Below are 11,469 nucleotides of genomic sequence, written 5' to 3' on the forward strand. Positions count from 1 at the left end.
AGTCAGGTGCCCACGCCAGTTCACTTCTTCTACGCCCAAGACAGAGTGGAACTTTCCCGACTGAACTAAATCCTCCAGGCTTCATTAAATCACGCTTTAGTACCACATTGTTCGGCCATCACCGCTCCAGTGTTGTATGTCAAACCTGTCCCCTCACCGTCTCGGATAATAAAGTGTTTTATGGTTTTGCTGGATGATTGCTCCGCGTCCCTTTTATTTTCAAAATGGCACATAATAAATACCCCTGCAGAGGAAGGACTGATTTGATGGAAAACACTGCACCACGTAGAGCCAAAAGCAATCAGGCTCACCCAGAAAAGACAGCGCAGCTGGTGGGGGTGCTGGATCCATGTGATTTGCAAATGTTTCCGCATCCATTCATGAAAAGCACAACCAGCAGGATGTGGCTCTGTGCCCCCCAAATAAGTGGCCTGTGATACAGCCTGCAGTCCAGGGGATTTGGTCCCGCATATGGTCAGTTCCAACCAGGCTGCAGTGACCAGACCTTGGTTCAGCTAAGACATTTTAGAAAGATCTGCGTATCTGCATGCTAAGTAGCTACAGTCGAGTCTGACTCTTTCCGACCCCATGGACTGTAGCCCTCTAGGTTCCTCTGTCCCTGAAATTCTGGAGTCGGTCGCCACTTCCTCCTCCAGGGGATCTTCCCCACCCAGGGATCAAACCCACATCCTCGATGCCTCCTGCATTGGCAGGTAAGTTCTTTACCACTAGCGCCACCTGGGAAGCCCAGAAAGATCTGATGGACAAGTAAATGTAGCACTGAAAGAGGACTGATAGCTCATGCTGCCCTCAGGGGGCAGAGGGCACTTTGTTATGCTCAGCACATCTGCACCTTCCCTCTGAAGGCTAATCCTGTGAGCCTCATCATTTCGCTGTTTGATAGTGTAACTGCCATTTCCCTCACAGAGTCCAATTTAGCTTATAGAGGAGGAAGCTGTCATCCACAATCAAGACTGTACAGTGTTCTGACTGGAGTTCAGTCTGATATTTTGATTCCCAATTCAATTATTTTAATAATACATAGGCTCGGGTTTCACTCCAACCTAGTTCAGTCGACTTTTAAAACATGAAACTTTGATGCCTTTTTGTAAAAATCAGCATTTGATTTTGGTTGCAGGTTCCAAAATTGGTGTGATCTATTTCACTTGGGCTTTGAAGCTTTTGCTAAGGGCTTTGTTCTAGACAGACTCATTATCTGGGCTATCACCAGGCTTGTAACTTGCATCCTCAAAAACATCACTGTCAGTAGACTGCATTGATTTAGCCAAAAATAAGCATAACTCCTCAGTTAAAAGATTATAAATGGTTCTCTTTATATCGATTTGTTAAACTTGAGCATATGTAAATAATTTCAGTTTTGATTATTATTATCTAAGACACTGAGACCACTTTTAAGGTAACATAAAGACATACAAGTTATCCAAAGAGCCATCTGTTTTGCTTCCTGGCATAAAATGCAGACGTCAAACACCTTTGAAAGGTAAACAGAGACATTTGTTCATGGTCACTATTGGCTATCTTTCAACAATGACACCATCTTTTTAAGGAAATAAATGAGTCAAGTTCATCTTGTAAGAAAGAGATAACTCATTAATGAGGTTATTGCTCTTCTCAGCCAGAACCCTAGCCAGCAACTGAGAAAATGAACTTTCTTTGTCAAGGTCCTATCAGTCAAATGAAAGCAAGTATTTCTCCTTCAAAAGTTTCATCTCAAAAAAAAGTCTCACCTCCAACATAAAAACGTTCTTTAGAATGAAAGAGGTTTGGGTCAAGTAAAACCAGCCCAGGCAGCACGCATGGAGGACGTGCAGAGTCATGACCACTAGGCTCCTGGCTTGGTCTAGGAAGCAGCGATATCGAGCAACAGGTCATCCGAGGCCAACATGCAGGACCAGGTGCTAGTGGATACAGAGGGTGATGTACTCCAACTTAGCCATCATCTCAGTAAAGAGGTAACCTATCTCCCCAGTAAGCTGTCTTATAAGAAATTAAAAATAGCCACTGACATTTACATAACTTTCTTAGACTCTGCCCTACAATAGGAAAGTAAGAGGGAAGCCTGGAGCCCCCGCCTTGGAGCCCTTGCAAGCTAGCCTTCTGCTATGGTCACTTCCCCAGGTCTTGAGAGGAAAGGGATGGTCCATGCAATTCTCAATGGGTTCCCCAAACACTTGTATTGCACATGCATGCATGCTAACTCACTTCAGTCATGTCCAGCTCTTTGTAATGCTATGGACTGTAGCTCACCAGGCTCCTCTGTCCATGGGATTTTCTAGGCATGAATACTAGAGTGGGCTGCCATGCCCTCCTCCAGGGGATCTTTCCAACCCAAGGAATGAACCCAAGTCTCTTCTGTCTCCTGCATTGGCAGGCAGGTTCTTTACAACTAGTGCCACCTGCAAAGCCCTTTTATTGCACACCCCAGCCATAAACATTTCTGAGCATGCACTCCTGCTCAGTTTAAATTTATTTATCTATTTATTTATTATTAAATTAAATGCACACACAACTATATCGATAGAACATGTATATTTTAAAACTTTCACCTAAAATAGACATTTTATAATAATGAGATAAAACAGAACAATAGGACTCCTGCTTATGATAACAGACAAGCTACCTCAATCTATCACCTCCGGTGAAAATAACTAAAGATGGTAGATACGTATTTTCTCAAACCTACGTAAATAAGAGGATGAACTAGTGACAAAGTAATATATTTTCAGAGGCCAAAAACTAACTGAAAAATGAAACTAGGAGAGTATAGGGAGGACAGAGACAACTTTTATCTGAGGATATTTGCTGAATTTAGTGAATCTGAGCACCAGATTTCAGCGCCTTGGGAAGTGAAGGGCACAGGAGACAAAGGCTAAGTCTGCTCCAAACATGGGGAGTCTGATAGGAGACCCCCACTTACAAAGCTGAGATCCCAAAGGGCTGCACTCTCCACGTAGAGATAAACCAGAAGTAAATGCACTCCTCCCCTTGGCAGACAGCAAAGATGTTCCCCTGTTTCAAGCCTTGAAACAAGGTAGAGAACAGTCCCTTGAGGATTTGTAACCAGCAGTCGACACACATCTAGCTGTTCAGTCCAAGTTCACTGTACCTTAAGCCAAGACTTCAGTTGTTTTTTTTTTTTTTTTTTTTAAGACTTCAGTTTAAAGTGGTCCTTGGTGTGTAGTATCCCAGTATGTGTATGTGCTCAGTCATTTAGTCGTGTCTGATTCTTCGTGACCCCGTGGACTGTAGCCCGCCAGGCTCCTCTGTCCATGGGATTCTCCAGCCAAGAATACTGGAGGGGGTTGCCATTTCCTGCTCTAGGGGATCTTCCTGACCCAGGGGTTCAACTTGCATCTCCTGTATTGGCAGGTGATTCTTTACCACTGCACCACCTAGGGAGTGCAGGTGCCTAGTAAAGACAAACCAGAGACTCTCTATACTAGTAGGGGATTTTCATTTTCATCCCCTGATGATTAATGATGTGGAGGATATTGTCATGTGCTTACTGGTCGCTTACATATCTACTTTCGTAAAATGTCTGTTCACGTGTTTTAGCCACTTTCATTGGGTGGTTCCCTTTCTTACTATTGATTGGTAGTAGTTCTTTGTTCTAAACATAAGTGTTTAGTCAGATAAAGGCAGTCTGATGAATAGAAATATTTTATTTCAATGAAGTTGAAGTCAGTGTATTTTTGTGTCCTGTCAAGAAATCTCTGGGCTTCCCTGGTGGCTCAGTGGTAAAGAATCCACCTGCCAATGCTGGAGACACAGGTTCGATCCCTGATCAGGGTAGATTCCACAAGCTGCGGGGCAGCTAAGCCCTTGCACCATGACTACTGAGCCTGTGCTCTAGAGCCTGGGAGCTGAAACTACTGAAGTCTGCGCACCTAGAGACAGTGCTCTGCAATGAGAGAGGCCACTGCAATGAGAAGCCCAGGCACAGCATCTAGAGAGGAGGCCCCACTCATCGCAATTAGAGGAAAGCCTGTGTGGCAGCGAAGAGCCAGCACAGCCAAATAAATAAAATGTAAAATAATAGATAAATAAAATTTAGAATAAATAAATATAAATATAAATTTATCATTATTATTTATGTACGCATTCATTTAAAAATAAAATATAAAATGCAAATAAATAAAATTTATTTATTTTAAATAAATAAAATTATTTTTTAAAAAACAACTTTTCAGTTGCTGTTCAGGAGCCTCAGTTCCACTCACAAAGAAGCAAAGAGGTCAGTGCAAGGCAAGAATCAACTTGGCTTAAAAAGGCACATTCACAGTGCCCAAAGACCCAGCACAGCCAAAAACAAATAAATAAATAAGAAATCTTTGCCCACTCCAAGGTCACAAATATATTTTCCTTTTTTCTTCTAGAACCTTTATGTCTCTTTTATGTTTTAACAATATGATCCACTGTGAATTAATTTTTATGGAGGATGTGAGAAAGAGATTATGGTTCACCATTTTTTTTTCATGCAAATTATCCAGTCATTGAATACCACTTGCTGAAAAAATTTTCTTTTCCCACATTGAATTACATCAAATGCCTTTATTAAAAATCAGTTGACCGTACAGTCAGACAAGACTTAGTGATTCAGCAACAACAAATACAGCCTGGAAGGGAGGGGAGTTTGGGGGAAGATGGATACATGAATAAGTATGGCCGAATCCCTTCAATGTTCAGCTGGAACTATCACAGTGTTATTAATTGGCTATGTGAGTGCCTGCTAAGTCATTTCAGTCGTGTCCCACTCTTTCAACCCTATGGACTATAGTCTACCAAGCTCCTCTGCCCACGGGGATTCTCCAGGCAAGATTACTGCAGTGGGTTGCCATGCCCTCCTATAGGGGATCTTCCTGACCCAGGGTTCAAACCTGCATCTCTTATGTCTCTTGCATTGGCAGATGGGTTCATCACCACTAGCACCACCTGGGAAGCCCTAACCAGCTATCAGTTCAGTTCAGTCGCTCAGCCATGTCCAAATCTTTGAGACCCCATGGACTGTAGCACACCAGACTTCCCTGTCCATCACCAACTCCCAGAGTTTACTCAAACTCATGTCCATTGAGTCAGTGATGCCATCCAACCATCTCATCCTCTGTCGTCCCCTTCTCCTCCTGCCTTCAATCTTTCCCAGCATCAGGGTCTTTTCCAAAAAGTCAGTTCTTTCCATCAGGTGGCCAAAGTATTGGAGTTTCAGCTTCAACATCAGTCCTTCCAATGAATATTCAGGACTGATTTCCTTTAGGATGGACTGGTTGGATCTCTTTGCTGCCCAAGGGACACTCAAGAGTCTTTTCCAACACCATAGTTGAAAAGCATCAATTCTTGGCACTCAACTTTCTTTATAGTCCAACTCTCACATCCATACATGACTACTGGAGAAACCATAGCTTTGACTAGATGGACCTTTGTTGGCAAAGTAATGTCCCTGCTTTTTAACATGCTGTCTAGGTTGGTCATAACTTTTCTTCCAAGGATCAAGCGTCTTTTAATTTCATGGCTGCAGTTACCACCTGCAGTGATTTTGGAATGCAAATAAATAAAATCTGTCATTGTTTCTATTGTTTCCCCATCTATTTGCCATGATCTTAGTTTTCTGAATGTTGAGTTTTAAGCCAACTTTTTCACTCTCCTCTTTCACTTTCATCAAGAGGCTCTTTAGTTCTCCTTCACTTTCTGCCATGAGGATGGTGTCATCTGCATATCTGAAGTTATTGATATTTCTCCTGGCAATGTTGATTCCAGTTTGTGCTTCAACCAGTCCAGCATTTCTCATGATGTATTCTGCATATAAGTTAAATAAGCAGGGTGACAAGATACAGCCTTGACGTTCTCCTTTCCTGATTTGGAACCAGTCTGTTGTTCAATGGTCACTTCTAACTGTTGCTTCTTGACCTGCATACAGATTTCTCAGGAGGTGGGTCAGGTGGTCTGGTAATCCCATCTCTTTAAGAATTTTCCACAATTTGCTGTGATTCACACAGTCAAAGACTTTGGCATAGTCAGTAAAGCAGAGATAGATGTTTTTCTGGAACTCTCTTGCTTTTTCAATAATCCAGCAGATGTTGGCAATTTGAACTCTGGTTCCTCTGCCTTTTCTAAATACAGCTTGAACATCTGGAAGTTCACGGTTCACATAATGTTGAAGCCTGGCTTGGAGAATTTTGAGCATTACTTTACTAGCATGAGAGATGAGTACAATTGTGTAGTAGCTTGAGCATTCTTTGGCATTGCCTTTCTTTGAGATTGGAATGAAAACAGACATTTTCCAGTCCTGTGGCCACTGCTGAGTTTTCCAAATTTGCTGGCATATTGAGTGCAGCACTTTCACAGCACTATCTTTTAGGATTTGAAATACCTCAGCTGGAATTCCACTAGCTGTGTTCGTAGTGATGCTTCCTAAGGCCCACTTGACTTTACATTCCAGGATGTCTGGCTCTAGGTGAGTGATCACACCATCGTGGTTATCTGGGTCATGAAAATCTTTTTTGTATAGCTCTTCTATATCCCAATACAAAATAAAAACTTAAACAAAATCAGTTGACCATATATATTGTGGGTCTATTTCTGGACTTTATACTATTTCACTGATCTATTTGTCAATACTTATCCCAATAGAGTACTATCTTTACATTAATATTCAGCTGTTTTGATTATTATAGTTTTATAATAAGTCCTGAAACTGTGTGTGTAAATCCTTCAACTTTGTTTTCTCTTGCTTTCAAAATTGTTTAGACCCTTGTAGATGTTTTGCCTTTCCATAAAAAATATTGATTCATCTTGACAATTTCTTCAAAAACATCTGCTGGGATTTGGGTTGAGATTTCCTTAATCAATAGGTCAATCTGGGGAGAATGGATATCTTAACACTGTGAGGTGAGCAGAAGTAACGCAGCTTAGATTAGGAGTAGACCTTCCTACTTGGTACCACTGTTTGCCAATTAGGACCAATTAGCTTTCACTTAATACTGACCACTGTTTGCCAATTAGGAAATTAGGAACAGGGCGGAAACCCCCAGGAAAGTCCCGTGCGCGCGAAAGTATTGACCAATGAAATTGCTTTGCAAACGTGTAACCAATCCGCTTCTCACCCTATAAATTTGTGTAACAGCTTGGGCTCGGGGCTCTCTGACCCGCACCACTGCGTTGGTTGTAGGCGGAGAGTCCTGGCTCGAGTCAGTAATAAACTTCCCTTCCTGCGAGTTGCGTTGTCTTGGAGGCCTTCTCTCTTCCCGCTCGGGGATTCGGACATTGGGCATAACATTTGGGGGCTCGTCTGGGATCCCTTTACTGGGGGAAGAGAACACTTCCAGGACAGAGGGGAAGGATAGATAATAGCACCGGTGCTTAGGAAAACTTAGGGGGCCCGAAAACCCAGCGCTGTGTTGTCAGCTGTCCGTGTGTTTCTCTTTGGCTCTCCATGTTTGTGTGTGTGCCGGCATTGTCTCAGGCAGGACAGGAAATCCAGAGTAATTCCGGGGCCCTGCTGTAAAGCAGGAAGGTATCTGGCACAGGAAGTCCAGAGTAATTCCGGGGCCCTGCTGTGAAGCAGGAAGGTATCTGGCACAGGAGAAAGCTTTCTCCAGCCAGCGTAAGGCCGAGGCCAGCGAGCGCGCTGGAAGGCAGCCGGCTCTGTGGGAAGGAGAGTTCCTCTCCTGATCCCGAGTCTGGTCAGGGGGCCCAAAAACCCAGCGCTGTGTTGTCGGCCGACGTTTGTCTGTCCGTGTGTTTGTCTTCAGCTCTCCGTGTTTGTCTGTGTTTGTGTATGTGCCGGCATTGTCTCTGGTCTCGTTCCTACTCTTCTCAGGAGTTTCAGTGAACAGGCGAGCGGTTGTGGGGGCAATTGATGAGTCCCGGCCAGGGCTACACTCTGGCGGACTCTGAAGGCCCTACAATAAGTGAGCCTCAGTAACTAGAGCCCAACCAGGTGAACCTCTCCTTTCACTACGATTGTCAGCAGCTGTTGCAGGAGCGAATTCTGGCAGAAGTGTGGAAACGGGTCCCAGGGGCCGACGGGAGGCCAACCGCCCAGCCTCATCTCGTGGACGAGGGGTTTTCCTCTGTTGCAGCCTAACTGGGATTTTGAGCGAGCGGAAGGTAGGGAGCATCTCCGAGTGTACCACCAGACTCTGATGGCTGGCCTGCGGGCCACAGCAAGAAAGCCGACAAATTTGGCAAAGGTAAATTTAGTAAGGCAAGAGCCCACTGAGAGCCCGGCAGTCTTCCTAGAGAGGCTGATGGATTTATTGAAAGCAGCTGAAAAGGTATTTAATAATAGGGAGACCCCAGAAGAAAGGGAAGAATGAATTCGATGGGAGGAAAGGGAATTAGCTGAGAAGATCAGGAAGGAAGATAGAGAATATAGAATGAGGGAAAACTGGAAGAACCAGAGGGAGCTAGCCCAGATTCTTTTTGCGGGGATAAAAGCCAGAACAGAACTGAGGGAACCTCAAGACCCCTGGACAGGAGAAAAACAGAAACCAAAAAGGCAGGCCCTAAAGAAAGATAAGTGCGCCTACTGCAGAGAACAGGGGCACTGGAAAAACGAGTGCCCTAAGAGGGATCTGAGGAGAGGTACGACCCAGAGAGAGAATCTCCCCTGGAACTCAAATTCTATATGCGGGGGAAGACAGTGACTAGGGGAGTCAAGACTCAGCACCCCTCCCCGAGTCCTGGGTATATGTTGGATAATTGCAGTCATGAGGAACTGGAAAATTCTGCTGCCTATTAGCCTGTCAAATGTAGACTTTGTACCTCTCTATGGTGGAGATCAGACCCAGAAAGTTCTTGCTCTTTTGCACCTGAGGACTCACTCACAGCTGTGGCACTTTACCTTGCTGATCAGTGGTGGGCTATTGATGATATTGTGAAAACATCTGTCCCTTCTAGAGAGGGGCTTAAGCAGGTGAGAACTCGGGGAGAGAGTGGTTAAAGCAGGAAATGGAGAGAAATGAGATCCCATTCCTGTGTCATAGCAGTACTGATTATGCTAAGATTTTGTGGAAGAAAAGAGAAGCCATTGGGTTTTATTCAGTTAAGCCTACAGAGCTGGGAGAATGACAGTCATGGATGGACTTGGATCCCTAGCCTTAAGAGATGAATAAATACCCGTTGGCCTGGGCTGAAACGGCAGGGATGGGACTGGCCAAACAGACATCTGGTCGTCATCGAGCTAAAGGCCTAGGCAACTCCTGAGGGTGAGATAGTACCCCATGAGCCAGGAAGCTCGGTGGAGGATCACTCCCCACATTCGACGTCTCATGGATGCCGGAATTCTCAAGCGGTGTCAATCCCCTTGGAACACCCCCTTACTGCCGGTGAAGAAGCCAGGGGGGATAGATTACCTGAGAGAAGTCAACAAACGGGTGAGTGACATACACCCCACTGTCTCTAACCCGTATACCCTCCTGAGCAGTTTGCTGCCTGAGTACACTTGGTACACTGTGTTGGACTTGAAAGATGCCTTTTTCAGCCTACCCTTGGCGGCCCAGAGCCAGGAGATATTTGCCTTTGAGTGGACCGAGGGGGAAGGCCAACCGGTAATCCCACAGAGGTTCAAGAGGCGCTGAGTGAGGACCTCTATGAATATCGGACTTGCCACCCAGAGGTCCTTCTGCTACACAATTAATAGCCCGGCAAGAGGTCACCTGTTTGGGGTATAAGATCAGGCAGGGGCAAAGGTGGCTAACCCAGACCATGAAGGCCCAAGACCCCCCGCCAGGTGAGAGAGTTTCTGAGGACTGTTGGATATTTCAGACTGTGGATCATGGGGTTTACTGAGAAGGCCTGGCCCTTGTATGAGGGAAGTAAAGAGACCCCAAACTGGACTTGGACTGAGCCAATGAAGCAGGCTTTCCAGACACTCAGACGGGCCCTACTAGAAGCCCCAGCCCTTGCCCTGCCTAACCCAAATAAGCCATTCCAGCTGTTTGTAGCTCCATGATTGCAGCAAGATACTGGCTGAGGCCCTGGCAGCACGAAAAGACTTAACTGATGTACCCCTAGACAACAGTGAGCTAGTATGGTTCACTGATGGGAGCAGCTATGTAAAAGATGGGCAAAGGAAAGCGGGAGCCGCTGCGGTAGAAGAGTACAGTTGTGAATATGGCTCCGCGAAGTTTTATGCACTGTGTGGCTTTGGTGGGGTCTTAAGTTGTGGTCTGACACACACTGCTGTTGTTCCTCTGGATTTAGTGAAATGCCGTATGCAGGTGGACCCACAGAAGTACAAGGGCATTCTTAATGGATTTTCAGTTACTCTCAAAGAGAATGGTTTCTGTGGTTTGGCCAAAGGATGGGCCCCGACCCTCATTGGCTACTCCCTGCAGGGGCTCTGCAAGTTTGGCTTTTATGAAGTACATGCTTGGAGAGGAAAATGCCTATCTGTGGCGCACATCACTGTATTTATCTGCCTCTGACAGTGCTGAATTCTTTGCTGACATTGCTCTGGCTCCTATGGAAGCTGCTAAGGTTCGAATTCAAACCCAACCAGGTTATGCTAACACTCTGAGGGATGAAGCTCCCAAAATGTATAAGGAAGAAGGCTTAAAGGCGTTCTACAAGGGGGTTGCTCCTCTTTGGATGAGACAGATACCATACACCATGATGAAGTTTGCCTGCTTTGAATGTACTGTTGCTGATTCCGTGGTGTCTGTGTTGCATAAAGAGAAGGGTAGCAATGCCTCTCAGGTCCTCAAGAGACTTGGATTTAGAGGTGTATGGAAGGGACTCTTTGCCCGTATCATCATGATCAGCACTCTGACTGCACTACAGTGGTTTATCTATGATTTTGTGAAGGTCTACTTCAGGCTCCCTCGCCCTCCTCCCCCTGAGATGCCAGAGTCTCTGAAGAAGAAGCTTGGGTACACTCAGTAGATAAATGAAAGCAAATATGGACTGAATCTGCGTGTTGATCAGTGTTTGAGGAAAATGCAACTGGAAGAGAGATAAAAGCAGCACACAGGAACGAGGTACCGAGGGGAAGAGCCAGGGCAACACTGGGAGATAGATTTCACTGAGGTAAGGCCAGGCAAATACGGGTATCGCTATATGTTGGTTCTGGCAGATACCTTCTCAGGGTGGGTGGAAGCCTTCCCTGCTAAGGGATAGACAGCAATAGTGGTTGCTAAAAAGATCTTAGAGGAGATAATGCTTATGTATGGGCTGCCGGTGACTATAGGCTCTGATAACAGACCTGCCTTTGTGAGCCAGATTGTACAAGGGCTGGCCCAAGCTCTGGGGACAAAATGGAAGTTACATTGTGAATATAATCCCCAGAGCTCAGGACAGGTTGAGAGAATGAATCGGACCCTAAAAGAAACTTTGACAAAGTTGGCAATAGAGACTGGCAGGGACTGGGTGACCCTCCTTCCCTTCGCACTCTTTCAGGCACGTAACACCCCTTATAAGCTGCCCTTTTGAGATTCTGTATGGACGACCCCC

At 45.2% G+C, this 11,469-nt stretch overlaps 1 pseudogene; it reads left to right on the forward strand.

The window, feature by feature from the left end:
* The first annotated feature begins 9,723 nt into the window (after positions 1-9,723).
* On the forward strand, positions 9,724-10,956 carry LOC122447278 (annotated as a pseudogene).
* The last annotated feature ends 513 nt before the right edge of the window (positions 10,957-11,469 follow it).

Source organism: Cervus canadensis, chromosome 9, assembly GCF_019320065.1.
Source record: "Cervus canadensis isolate Bull #8, Minnesota chromosome 9, ASM1932006v1, whole genome shotgun sequence".
NCBI classification, from domain to species: domain Eukaryota; kingdom Metazoa; phylum Chordata; class Mammalia; order Artiodactyla; family Cervidae; genus Cervus; species Cervus canadensis.